The sequence below is a fragment of the Melozone crissalis genome, unplaced genomic scaffold (genome assembly GCF_028551555.1).
Source record: "Melozone crissalis strain CALT ecotype California unplaced genomic scaffold, PUWL_Pcris_2 ptg000039l_1, whole genome shotgun sequence".
NCBI classification, from domain to species: Eukaryota; Metazoa; Chordata; class Aves; order Passeriformes; family Passerellidae; genus Melozone; species Melozone crissalis.
Window position 1 is genome coordinate 7,726,617 of NW_026535817.1, and position 14,993 is coordinate 7,741,609.

Sequence of the window (14,993 nt, forward strand, 5' to 3'; positions counted from 1 at the left end):
ATCGGTTTGGAATAACAAGGTTCTGCACTGGGTGGAGATGGCAGGGGTCTTGTGAGAAAGGAGGATGGCTGCAGCATCCCTCCCCTCAGGTTATCAGGGAGCAGAGTGCAGGGTGAGAAAAGCACCAGCCTGTTTTGTGGGCTGCCTTGAATTCTCTGCTTTGGTTCAGCATTTATGACTGGATCTGAAAATCAAGTTGACATGTATGAAGGAGAATGAAGAGGCTTCTCTTTCATGCCTTGGTAAGGTCTGAACACCGTGGCTCTAAACTTGGCTTATCAATCAGTCACACCAGCTGCAGAAACTGCACTTTTTAATACTTCTTCTGAAACTGAGTCTTTATAGGTTATTAAGAACTTTAAAACTTTCATGTTGAATAAATGTGAAGTTTAAATTTTCTGCATTGTAATTCTGAATTAGTACTGTCATGATCTCTTGCTACTAAGTGCTTTGTTTTCAGTGTAGAATACGCGGAAGAAAAAATTATCTTCAGATATATATATGTTCAGATATTGTTTACTGCCTTTTGCTGAAATGAATTGTCAGTTTTGCTTTTTGTGGGACCTTTACAGATGTGTTAGCAAGGATTGTTAATTTACAGCTTCTCATCCTGGAATGACGTAGCCAGCTGCACGCACTGCCAGCTTGGCATGACCACTGGCCTGGAAATACCTTGGCATGGATAGCAGGAGGTTTTGGGGATTTTGGGTAGTTATGGGTTTCATTTTTTTTTTTTTAATGACTTAAAATTTGCTAAGGCAAAATCATGTACAAAAATCTTTAAGGCACTGCTTTCTACTCGTTTAGAGATTAGACTTTATGTATTTTTTCAGCTTCCTTCAGTTTCTTTAGAATTCTTAGGAAAACATCATCTGATCTTAATGATCTGTTTTCAGTTCTTCGGTAGATTCTTGGTTCGCATGTGAAGCTATTCCAGCGGAGTCTGACACTTGTCAAAAACCTGATGCTTATCGTTTAAATTGAGTGGTCTTAATTACTTGCAGAATTTTTAAGTAGCGACTCTGACCTGGAGTTGTTAGGGGTCAGTGTGGTATCAGTCATCTGCAGAAAGTTAAGATGCAAATGGACAAAAGCATTTGAATTTCCCTTTTGAAGAAATTAAACAGAGAAAACAGAATCTGAGAACATTTCTTACCCTAAGAAGTCTAATTAACATGTAAAGCAGTTAATTGAATCATAATATTTGTAGTATTTACTGTGTAAAGTCCCTCTAGGAATACCAGATTTGGAATCTTCAGTGCAGTGCCTTCCTAAGAGAGCTTTCAATTACAGCTGCCAATGAATTAATTACTCCCTCTGTGGCAATAGTTAATCATTGGTGTGTTTGGCTTTTTCTCTCCATCTTCTGATTTTGAGTAATGAAAATTTGTGTTATGTTCGTTTTGCCACAATTCAGAAGCGTTGAGAAATCCTATCCATCTCTTTGCAAAGTCAAACTTCAGTGAGTACAATATAGTTTTTCCCTGGAGAGCTGCTGTCCCTTCCTGCTTTTTCTCTTCCTCCCACAGGATAGTGTTAAGAGGCTCCTATTTTACTGCCAGAAGTATGATATTCTTTATTTGCTTTCATCACAGTATGTTTGTCTTTGCATTATTGAACACAGTGAGGAGGGGAAAGGAGCTTATGAGCTTCGTTACTTGATTTCTTTTCCCTCAGTTTTCTTATTCATGCATAATCAAGTTATGATTTTGCCTGGTTTAGATTGATAAGTGCTGTTCATATTGTTTCTTGATCTCACTTCAGCTCCCTGACAGCTGGAATTGCTGTGGGCATCCAGTTCCTCAAATATGTGCTGAAAGCAGTAATTCATGAACAAGGCAATGTTATGCATGAAAAGCCTGAGCAATAACTTTTCTTTTTGATTTAGTGTAGAATTCATCTGGAAGTCAGAGAACTGGTGAGTCATTACAGTGAGGAGTGGTGGATCACAGCTTTGGTGGTGTTGGGGTATTTCTGGTGTCCTCTGGAAATGGCACTTGATGGCTTATCTGGAATAGGTAACTGGAACGTGGCTAAACAGCACTTGGGAAACTCACCTGCCCACTGTCTGTAATTGGTCCTGACACGGCACTTCTGACATGGAAATGAAAAGTCTTCACCTCTTCGTCCCAGCAAAGCTTTTGGCATGTGGTTATTTTCTTCCTGTCCCAACAAAGCATCTGCAGAAACACTGAAGGTTCATGGAGTGGCTGCACATGAACCACAAAAGGCTTTTTCTAGCTGTGCCTTCAAGAGGTGTTGAGATAATCAGCAAACAGAGCTAAGTGGAAAGCCTTGTTTCAGCTCTTAGTGCCTCTGGTCACAGCTCCAGTTGCTCTGGGTGTCGGTGCAGTGAGTTGAATTCCCATTTCCCAAATGGGACGGGAGTGTCATTTTCCCCAGGCCTGTGCCATTTGCCATGTGGGCAGGGGATGGTGCTGTTGTTCCAGCTAATCTCATTCAGGCTGTGGTGGTGCTCAGGCTCTCTCATTCTCTCTTCAATCGCTTACTGATTTTTTTTTTGTTGTTGTTTTTCTGTTGTACCTTTTTCAGGTTGCTTTATCTGTTTTCCTTTACGTAAAGCATGAGTCAGAAAATTGAATTTTTGGTAATGTTTTCAGCATCTTTTAATGTAATCTTGTGTCCTCTATGAAATGAGAGAGAGCAGTGAACAAATACTTAATTGGAAATAGAAGCTGTGTTTATACACACGACATTATTAATGTTAAGCATTTAGCTGCTGTAGTCTGAGCATAGACAATATCCACTCTAACTCCCCAATTATGGGAAATAAGAAAATGTTTTTGCTCAACTCACACATTTACAATTGGGAATCTAGTGGAACAGATTTTCCTGTGCAGTATTATTTGATTCACAAAGATTTCTAACCTGCACTACCTGAATTACTGCTGGGTTTTAGTAAGGCCAGGGTGTTATTTTGTATCATTCAAGCACCCGCATAAGTGCCCTGCACTCTCTAAAGATATTGGAGGGCTGTGCTGGATCTGATATTTTAGAAAGTAACAGTGTAATTAGCAGGAAAAACGTGTGGGGTGCAAAGGATAGGAAAGATGATGTTTTGAGGTTTTGGTTTGTTTTTACTTTCATACAGTTGTCGTAACAGATGTGGCATTTGTAGGATGTCATGACAAACTCTTAAGGCAGAGAAGGGAAGAATGTTTTAAGATGCAAATCTGGTCTGCTACCACAAGAAAAAATGGCCAAAGTAATTGTACACTGGTATCTGTGGGAAATGGGCTCATAAATCTTCCTGGATCTAGAGCACATGGGAATAGAATTTCAGCCACAGAATAATCTGGTAGCTTTAACTTTTTGGCTAATTCTAGCCCTTATTTCGATAGGTAGCAGAATGGTATAACAAAAGTCTTGGTCATTCTTACACACACCTATGAAATGTGTCATGACATTGAGGGAACCAGAAGGAAGGAAATAGAGAGAAAAGCCAAATGGTGTAGGTGATGATTTCCACACGCTTTGCAGTAAATGTGCTTTCCTCTTACCTCTCCTGTTCTCAAAGCCTGCTTCAATAAGAGAAGGCTACAGGTTGCATATAATGAGGCATGGTAGTATCTCTGAAATCCAGTGAAGATGTCATTAGAAGTCTTGCTCTGTATCAGTTGCCAAGTATTCATCACACGTTCTGTTCTTTCACACTGATTGCTTTGTCTTTGTATGCAGAAAAATTAAATCAGGGAAGTTACTCTGTGGATGCCTCTATAGCTTCATTAACTACTTTACCTATTTATCTCTGCTCACCCTTCTGCCATTTTATGTTTACTTTCAGAAAAAAAGAATCATTTGGTGATAAGGATAACTGGAGGAAATTGAGAAGCTTTGCCACTTCTTGCACTTGATAATATTCACTGTCTGAGCAGCTCTGCTTTCAGCCTGGGCAGTCTCACATGTGGACCTCACTTGAAATGGTCTGTGAGGTTGTTCACTAATGGACACAACCAAAATTTGTCTTAGCAATGGTACAGGCATGGCTGACAAGACCTGTGAAGGGAAGAATGAGGTTGGGGTTTTTACTTTAATTTTTTGGGGTTTTTTTTCCCCTTTACCCTCTCCCCTTCTCTTTCCTGCTTTATGCTTAGATGTTAAAACGTTTTATAGAGGCTGTCATCTGCAGGTAATCTGACTTGCCGCTTCATGAGGAGCATACACAGTGATTCTCCCATGCAGCTGGGTATAAAGCATCTGTTAACCTTCAGGGCATAACAGAGCAATCACCTCTTAATGCCGTTTACATTGAGTAAAAATACTCTGTGATCTGTCAAAGGCATCCCCCGGCTAGAGGAAATAAAACCCAGTCAGAATGATTGCCTAATTATTTAACCTGTTTATGTTGTGTTTTGCCTTGGCTCAGCACCTACTGTGTCACTTTCACTCCACACTGATGTATCATCGTGTGTATTTGTTTAGAGCCTCCTTGTTTGTTTCATCTGCCTTACCAGGCTCTTGTGTTGCAGATGAGGTCCAAGCAGGCATGGCTTGAGTGAACACTGAATTGAAACAAAAGATCACTTGTCACACTTTGCTTCAGTCCATGTGCACGAAGAGCCTTGATGGTATGGTGACCTATAGACTGCATACATTGCCTGGAGTCTGAAAATGACTGGTGGGAAGCAAGGATGAGAGAAGACTGCAAAGTGATGAGTGACTAGGAGAACAGGAGCCATTACTTACTGTCCTCAGACTAGGCTATGAGAGCCTTTCACAAATGAAGATTGAATTTTGCCCTTTTTTGGGGTAATGGAAATGGAAGCAAAAGCACAAGTATTTGTCCAGGTTCAACACAGCAATCAGAGATGGTTCCCTCTTTGCTGGGATCACTGTTTTTAAATCAACAAAATGCTCAGACATTATTTACTGTCCTCAGACCTGGCCAGCAATATGGCCAGGTAGGCAGTTTAGAAACAAAATGAAAGGGAAAAAGCGTTGTGTCATGATTAAGCTACAGAACTTTCTGTTTCGTGGCACTGAGGAGACCATGGCTCTAAATTACTCTTAGAAGCTAACAAGACAAGTTCATGCAGAGGTCCATGGGTAAGTTTTAAACTGGATGCAGAGTGCAGCTCCCACTGTTCCCTGCTGCTTTTCCTGGGAGGCAGCTGGGAGCCCTGTTGGTGATGGATTCGTGACTCTCACTGCTGGCAGCCAGTTATTGGATGAAATTGCCCATCCCCTACCAGTTGCCAGTTTATTTCCCCTCCTTACCTCCCCGGCTAGCAGGTAGCTTGTCTTCCCCATGGCTGCCTACTGAGTCACAGGTTAAAACTGCAAACTCTTCCTGTAAGACTTTCTCTACACAAGAAAATGCCAATTTAATCAGGAGGTTGTTAATTAATGGCCTCTTGGGACTGACCTCGATGAGTTTGACCTCACCCAAGATGAGCTGAAACCTTTCAGTGGAGATCAGTCTGTCAAGAGTGTTGTAGATGGCTGGTCCTGCCTTAGGGAGAGAAGATGAAGCAGTATTTTTCAACCTGCTTTGGTTGAAGACTCACCTAAACCTTTTGGAAAAACAAAACTGAAGTCAATGCAAATTAAAGAAAGCTTTGGATGTACATGTGTCCCTCCCTAATTCCCTCTAATTTTATTCATTTGCACAGCATATGTGTTGTGTGTGGAGGTGAACAAGACCTTTCTGGTAAATATTTGCAGTGGTTTGTAGGGCTGTGTGCCCAAGTTTAGTTTTAAGCAGACTTGGGCCATTTCCTAGTCTTGGAAACAGTGGAGGGGGAGAGGTATCCCGCCTCGCTGCTTTCCAGGTATTGTGTATGCCTGCAGCAATGCCAAACTGCGTTGATGGACAGCAAGGATCTGACACCAACAGAAGCAGGTCTGTCTCTTTCTTGTTTTATATTTTAGGGTTCCCAGAGCTCTCAGTGCAGGACACTGAACCTGGCCTGTAGCAACCACTCCAGTTATAAATGAACAGACAAAATTCTTTTAATAACTGCCAGTGGGAACAGCCACATTAATGTTTGTCCACATGTGCTAAAAGGTGCAACTATTCCTTTCCAGCTGCATTCCCTTCTTTCTGCACACACTGCTTGCTCAGGACAGATTTACTTTTGAAGGCCTGACAATTGAACAGTTGGGTTTTGAAGTCCCTTCCTCAGGCTGGTCAGCTCAGCCTCCCCAGTAACAGCAAGGGAAAGGTCAAACAGTCAACAGCACAAAGCTTTCCAGGCATCCTGAGGCAAGGGACTTGTTATTTTTAAAATGAAAACATGAAACTCATAGATGTGAAACTTGTGTAGACAAAAATGTCTTATTTCAGCATTGGCTGGATTTGCTTTAGGGTATCTTTCATGGTATTGGCAACACTTAAAGCTGTCATTGAAGCAGATTGGTGTAATACAGTCAAATTGATACTTGACCACATCAAAATCTGATTTCTTTCACTCTATAGCCCCAGTTTTGAACGTACAGTCTGTTTTCAATTTGAAATAGTGGTTAGAAAGGACAGAGGCATGATTACATTGTAGAGCCCAATCTTTCTCTGCTGGACTGAAAGTCGCCTGTTGCTTCTGACAGCGATTGCCCTCCTGCTGCAGTGTTCTGCTCTAAACCTTTTGTGCTGCTCTACAAAACCTGCTCCCTGGAGCAGTGGGCTTTGCTGTATATGATCACTTGAACACATCTGTTTGACCAACGAGGCTCTGCAGACTGGGACTGCCCTGAAATCTCTTGGTAGATGTTCTGAAGGTCATGTCTGTTCCCGGTGGGTGGTGGGAAACCCATCTTTTGAAAGATTCCATTCCAATACAGTGGCTGATACTTCCTGGCAGTCCTGTGGCCCTGGCAAGCAAGAGGCAGGAAGGGGCTTCCAGCCTGAGTGTCCTGGGTTGGTGACACAGGGAGGGGGTGCATGGGCTTGTATCAGCTATCCAAAATTACTGAGAATCTTGCATGTGTCGATTGCAACAGTGCAGAAGCTTTTACAAACCCTGTTCTTACACTGTCTTGTCCTTGTGGATTGAAGCACACAAGAGCTCTATTGGAAGGCTTGGATGCAGCTTGGGCTTTAAGGTGCTTTTTACAGGGTCCCATGTAGGAAATAGCAGTCAGGCTGCAGCATGCATTAAAGAAATGGGATTCAAGTTTGACCTTTGGTTAGAGCTCTGCCAGAGGGGCTCTGAGGACTCCATGGCTGAGTGCATTTTCGATGGATTGACAACTTCTACAGAGTCTGTAATTGTCACATTTTTTCCATTTGGACAGGTCTGGACGTTTTTTCTCTGGGAGCTGTAATCTCAGCATTCTCTGAGTGCAGGTGTAACAGGCTTTCACAGCAGCGGTCCTAAAGGCAAGTTGGAAAAGAAGTGACCTGGCTGCTTTGCTGGTCAGAAGTTTTGTTCACTGCTTCTCTGGTGAAGTCTAAACCTTTTCTGCAAGTTCAAAATTGGCCATTGTCCATAAAGACTTGTGAATGTGCTTAGCTGCATTCTTCTTTCCCCTAAAATTTCTTGCAAGATTATGGGGTTTTGTCTATAAAAAGAAAGTAATTTCTGATACTGTCAGTGCTCAGTCCACTGTTACGGAGAAGTGGAATGAACAGAGCAATATAGAGCAAAGAATTATTCATCCCTGAATTCTGGAAGTATGATTTGATTTTGGCCTTGGATCACCACAGTTAGGGTCTTTGGGATATTATGTCACTCTGAAGTTAGCCTAGAAAACACTGACCTGGTGATATCATTCCTTCCCTGACACCTCTTTGCTCCAAGGAGCAGTGCATTCATTTGTTGCTGGCTTGCACAGAGAAATGGGACAGATGAGCAGGGTGGTTTTAATTCCATAAATGTGCTGTCAGTCCTAGAGAAAGCAGTGTGGCCAAGGGCTTTCAGGGAGAGAGAGCTGTGATTGGGGTTAAGCAGTGTCAAGTCACACCACTGAAAGCTGCAATGTGGGCAAGTTTCTAGAGAACAGAATAACAGGAAGAAATCAAGGTTTTATGGCACTTACAGAACAACTTTTGATTGCCTTTCAGTCTCATTTGATGCTCACATAATGAAAACCTTGCAGAACACCATAGCTGGCCTGAAAAAATTGCTTTCTGATGCCAGACTATGTAAGCTTAGTTTTTTCCTCATCGTTTTTCTAGCAAGTGCTACAGTAACAAAGCACATTATAGAAACTCTTGAAGAGAGCAAGGAGAAACAGAATCCATCCTGAGCCACCAGTTACTCACAAGTGTACTGGCTTGGTTTAGTACCTAGCAGACAGAACCTTTTGCACTGAGAGCCTGTTAGCACGTTATTTCTAACTCAGTGCTTAGTTAACAGAATTCTTAATAGCTGTAGTCATACCTGCTTTAGAGATGGACTGCCCACTTCAGAACATGATGTCACTGAAGATTTTGCTGCAAATTCCACTTGGAGGAGCTGACTGAGCTCCCATAAAATTGGTTGCACTTGTGGGCATGCCCCAAATCAGACATTGTGTTTAAGCAGTTTCAGTGTAGGTTTGCAGTACTTATGTTTTTTCTGTGTCTGCCAAAGAATGACAGACTGATAATTTCTGAACCTAAATCTCTGTATCTCCCCCCAAAGCCCGAAGGGAGTAAGCAACAAAGATGTTCTTTATCCATCTGCTTAATCCATATGAGAGCCTTTGGCAAATGAAGATTGAATTTTGCCTTTTTTTTGGGTAGTGGAAATGGAAGCAAAAGCACAAGTATTTGTCCAGGTTCAACACAGCAATCAGAGATGGTTCCCTCTTTGCTGGGATCACTGTTTTTAAATCAACAAAATGCTCAGAAAGCTGCAGTGATGGCAGTTGATGACTGCTGGGGTGCTAATGGTGGCATGCCATTTAGGAGCTCTGATTGGATGTATAGGAGATTGAAAGTTTTGTTATCTTATCCATCATTGTAATGGCATCAGAATTATGCATAGATGAGGAGCAAAATATCTACTGAGCTGGAAAATATACTGAACTGGTACTTTTCAGCTGTTGACTCACTTTTGTTATTAGTTCCTCTGGCTTTATGTAGAGATGTAATTTAGTTCCCTCCATCTAACATACCTGATAGAACTTGATAAAGCTAAATGGATATTCTATTTTATGGATCTCTGAATAGATTTGGAAAGGTTTTAGTTAAGTGTTGAATAAACTCATAAATTCTCCAAGAGAGAATTCAGTAGATGCTCACATTTTGTCATGTTTTTCCCAGCAGAGAGGGGTATTGAAAACAGGGCACTGGCATAACATTTCCTTAGGAAATTCCTTGTAGAAGTCACTCTGTTCTTAATGTGGAAAAATAGCAGAGAGGCAGAGAAGAGCTTTGATTTTCCACCTCTGCCAGAGACCTGCACTTTTGCAGATTCACTACACTGAGGTTAAAAATCTCTTGCATTTGGTATTGATGGTGAGCTCTGAAGCTATGAAGACAGATGTACTCCACCAAGAAATCATGCACCTTAATGTCCTAATATGGAGGGCTAGAATGTAAGAAAATAATCTGACCCTTGAGGAGTTGCAGCTGCACTGATCACCAAAGATCAGGAACAGCCCTGCCCTTAATTAGCCACAGCTGTGCCCAATGAGAAGCTAAGTGCTACAAAAGAGTGGGTTAGTTAAGTGAAAAGAGAGTTAGAGTTTGTTAGTTGTGTTGTGAAGGAGAAAGAGCCAGTGCTGAAAATAGCTGCCCATGGAAAATCTCCAAGGAAGTATGAGAGCTTTGCAATAGGATGACAACATCTTCAGGCTTCAGAAACTGCCAGAATATCTTATATAGGGGATTTAAATAGCTGGAAATCTGACCTTAACAGAGTACCAGGTGCCTCATATAAACACTGTATTACACAGGTGTAGGTTGTGGTAGATCACATCTAGCAAGATTATGCAGCCTTTTAATGGCATGGAGATTACTGAGACCTTGGGATCATGTAAGGTAAAAATATGTTGTTTTTAACATATTTGAATAGGCCACTTCAGTTAAGGCTTTTTGCAAGGTGTTTTAGAATTACTGAGTCATTACAGCCAGACAAAATGATCTCAAATATGATGATGACTTTCAAAATCTCTGAGAGTCTGTGGCTGTCTGTCTGGAACAGTGGCTTTATCACAGTGACTGACGGCAGAAATTTAGCCTGAGAGACCCCTGTCATGGGGAATTCACACTTAAAGAATGACATGAAATACAGAGGTGGCTTTCTGTGAAAGGTAAGTGCAGATAATCAATAAAGCCTTTCCTGGCTGATGGTTGAATTCCATCTCTTCCCTGTGGCCCCTAATATGCAGTCACAAATTGTAGTTTGAGATTTTAGGCTGTAACAAAATGTTCTTGTTCAGATATATAACTGCTTTCAGGACCTGCAGAAAGGAAAGAGGGAAGGGAATTGGGGGAGAGATGGGAAATCATGAGAGTGGTGAAGGAGGAGGAAACCTGGAACACCTTCAGTATTCCATGGAGTTAACAGTCACAAAAGCAAAACAAGTGTCCCCCTTGGGAGGCTGGTGAGGAGCCTGGGGAAGGGAAGTGCCAGGGAGAGAAGAGCTCTGCCTTCCCAGAGGAGAGCTGAGAAAGCAAGGCAGGAGGAAGGGAATTTGCCATGACAATCCCACATTATTTTATGCCTGTTCTGCTTTTGAAATGGGTTTTTTTCCAATGCCAGCATTGAACCGCTGCTTTATTTTAAAAGGTAAAATGTTTTCTGAGCAGAGAGTAGCAAAAAATGCATGCATTTACACAAAGTCTGAGAAATGGTGGTTGAATAATGAATCAGAGTTGTCTCTTTTTTTGTTTTGTTTTGATGTATGTAATGTGTTTTCCACTTGAGCAGTCTCTGTGAGTTCCAGTGAAATACACGAGGCAGTCTGGTGGTACCACAAGGGACTTCTATTCTTTAGCTTACAGCCTGCTGGGACTCCGAAAAAAGAAACTATTTAAAGGGTGACAGATTTTTAGCCTGCTCTGTGAGGCCTGGCTCGATAAATAAGTACAGAGAAAAATGAGAGGGGAGACTTGAGTGCAGACTATAGAAAATGTGATGTTGTTTTCAATGAGAAGTGTTAGAAAAATGTTAGGAGATGCTGGTTTTTCTAGATGGTTATATAAAACCAGCTGAAACAAATACTCTGAAAATGAAATGCTAATATGCTAGTAAAAGAAGTAAGATTAAATTACTTTCTGTGTTTAAACTTATATGGTTTGAACCAGTGTATATTAACAAAGTCCTTGGAAATGAAGGACTGAAATTTTTTCATAATATTAAGACAGAACACGATACCCTTGGGCTGTTTAATTTCTTGTATCTACTGAAGTTTGAGAAAATACTACTTTTTTTGTTGTTGTTGATTATTTTAGGATCTGTTTAAATTTATAGATCTGAAAAAAGTGGTAGTATTTTTGGAGGGGGAGGTGTGTATATTGGCAAGTGTTGTTTTTCTCTTTCCACAATTTAGATGAGACAAAAAAATGGAAATAAAACCAGAGTGCTGAGAGGTATTTGTTGCTGGCTCAAATTGGTCTCAGCCAGAATCTCACTGGTGGAGCAGGCACTCAATAGACCAGAGCAGATGAGTTTGTTGGCTTGCATATATCTGAACAGACAATTCATAGGTATTTTTTTTACCTGGCTAAGTGGTAAGCTAATGTAGATTAATGAATGAATTGTTAACACTTACTGAAGAGTGAGCTCAGGATCTAAGAGAGAGTTTGAAGCAATGATTTTGATACAGTAACAACTTACTTGTAGTAACAGCATAAATGCAAAATTACTTCATGACTTTTAGCAGAGTTATTCAGTGCCAAATGGTTCTCAAGACTACAACTTAAGGGTCCAAAAGGCTGGAAATTGAATAATCAAACAGAAAACCTATCAGAAAATGCATTTAAAGTTTATTATGCCACATCTTATCACTGAAGTGCCAAACCTGGATTAGAGCCCTCTCTTTCAAGTGGGGACTCCAGTTACTATGTTATGGAAAACCAGACAAATGCCCATTTGAAAGAAGCTATCACACTCAATTGACCTTGAAGTGCTTAAAAATTGTGTGCAGCAGAAGGAAAACCTTCATTCAGTTTCTTGTTTGTGTGGATGGGTTTGTGTTCATGAAGTGTAAAAGCACCTCTCTTCTCAACCGTGGTGGAATGGATCTCACCATTTGATTTAGGAGACTTTGTTTGCAGTGCAAGATGCTTCCTGCAGGCACACTGGGCCTGACAGCTCTTAGAGCTTTTGTGTTTTGCCACTCTATTGTGTAAAATATTGTCTTTTGGACACAAGAAACACTTCAGATTTTGAAGCTTGCAAAGGAAAGGCACACTAAGTGCCTCATGTCTGTGCTTCTTGCTTTTCTAATGTGCTTCTGATCTGCTTTTCAATTACTTTTTCAGTGATTTGGCTTGTGGCCCCCTTGTCAATGAAGTAGTTTCTCATGAAGGAGCAGGAACCTCTAAGATTTCCTCTTGGATTCTTGTTTAAAATAGCATTTCTGTCTCCAGTGTGGGCCACACAGCAAATCAGCAGAAGCTGTGCACCTGCCTACTGTAGGTAGTGCTGCTGTGACCCTCCTGGTGACAAGGAGGGACCTGTCCTTCTGACAGATCCTGTGTGTATTGCAGTGCCTATGTTTTTTTCTTATTCTGACCTGACCAGGACTCTATAAAGTGGTGTTTGTTGGGTTTTTTTCCTATTTTAGAAAATTTTAGGCACTTACTAAGTCACAGCAAGTCGTGTGGGAGCTGTCATGAGAAGAGATAAATCAGGATATATATACATGGATTAAATGCATCTTCTCTTGCCCAGTATTTTTCCTTGGACTCCTTTGATGCATTCAGGAATGCTCTTATCCTGTCTATTTTATATCTTGCCTCAGAGATGCAGCCAACCTGCTCTGCCAGTCCCTTTGTAGCTGTATTTTCATTCAGGATGAAGGCCTTAGGCAAGGAAAGAGCAATGTTGTAAACCATTTAATGACAAAGCCATCTACACTAATGGTGTGCTCTGGTTGCCTCCAGCTGTGTGACTGCTCAGTGTGTGTCAATGTTTATATTTATTTTGAAACACTTGGAAATATGAATAGCTCTGAGCCCTCTATCAAATATATGTCATGTTGGCTCAGTTGTTTCCAGAGTTGTTGCAGGTTTGGGAGAAGCTGGCAAGGAACAATGGTCAAACAAACAGCATGGAATTGCAGGGCTTATGCCTCATTTCCACAAGGCTGGCAATAAAAAATTGATTTGGGGTATATATCTCCAAAGATTTGTAGGCACACAAGCTGACAATGAATACCTGGTCTTTGATCTGGCATTAAATTTACATTGAACGGGAGCTTTGGAGGTTGTGTAGTCCAACCCAAGATTAGCTTTAAAGTGAGGTCTGGTTGTTCAGGGCTTTTTCAGCCAAGTTTTGAACATGTCCAGGAATACCCTCCAGCATTGCTGAGCACTCTGTTCCAGTGCTTAGCTGCTGCTGCTGTAAATATTTGCTTTCTTATTGCTAGTCAAAGTTTTCCTCACAGCAGTGTGGGCCAATTAGTATTAATCTCTTTTACTCCCAAATCAATGACTGCATTACAGGCACACAGAGACAGCTGAGGAGCAGGAGAGCAAACTAGCTTTGGCTTCCTTATTACACTGTTACAAATGAAAAGACATTTCATTTGGCTGTGAGCAAATGTAATGAAAAAATGAGCTTATTTCTCATGAGAAGAGAAGCAATCCAAGTGTTTTGTTTAGAAAATGTGTAGGCACATAAGTTTGATTAAGGAAAAAGAAATCCATGCAGCACAAGTAGGAAGTGGAGCTGCAAAACTGGGATGAGACCCATGAGGCATCACCCTGTGCTCATTTTTGCATACTCTGTCTCCCTTGCTCTCATCTTGGGCCCTTTGGGCTGGGTTATGAGACAGAGACTTTATATCATTTACATTTCAAGTCATTTGAAATGATACCTTTGTGTTGTCTTTAAGGCTTTTTTGATTCAAAGCTTTTTGAAAGGGAATGGATTCTGGCGAAAGTTCAAAATAGTCAGATGAGGAAATTCTGGACCTTCAAACAGGGAAAACAAAGCATTACAGAAAAGGGAATCAATCCCATTTCTCTTATGTCCTCACTGCTGCTGTGAGGATTTTATATATGGGTTTGCAACTGCTTAGAGGAAGACAAAGTACTCCATACTTTTTATGGAATAGCTTACCCCTGGGCTTCTTGCCAGTCATGGATGCCACATGAAGGAATGAGTAATACTGTAGTGACAGCCAAGTAAGAGAAGGTGGGGAGAAATATGGTGGTCAGAATTTTCATGTATGTTCTGGAAAAAGTCTCACTGTAGGAAGGGGAAAAAGACTTTTATTCCCTCCACATCAGTGTCTGGTATCTTCAAAAGGGTCTGGCTGCATCTTCCTTTTTCTTTGTGTGAGCAAAGATGTCCAATTCAAAAATGTCAACAAGTTGTTTCTGTTGCCTCACATTGACTGAGCAGGTATAAGCCAAGCTTCAATGAGCATTATTAAAGAAGAGAGAGAGATGACTTTCTGCTTGGTGTGTATCCAAAGGAAACTGCAAATAATGGTATTTGGTTTTATTTTATTCCCCCCCCACCTTGAATTTTGTTAAATCAACTGTCGCAGATTTCTGCAGATGGCTGTAATGAAACTGATCCCAAATGATGCCAGTTCTTACTGATGGTAATGCAGGCTGCTGATTTGGAGGGTAAAGGTAAGTGACCAACATATGGCTCTAAGTTACACTGTACCTTAACAATAAATTGCAAACCATCAGGATTTATTTTTGTGAAAAAATCTGGTATATTTCTTGAGCCGTCCTTTTAACAGTCAGGTGACTGTATCAAGCAGCTTCCTAGGATATCTGCCAAGGAGTTACTGACTGGTTTTCCTTTCTGTAGGTGCCCTCCCAGCTCTGTGTCATGCCATGCTCAATTCTCTTCCTGTTGCCGTGCTGCTGGCAACTCCTGGCAGGTTGTAATGGATAACCCAGAATTAAATTCCAGACA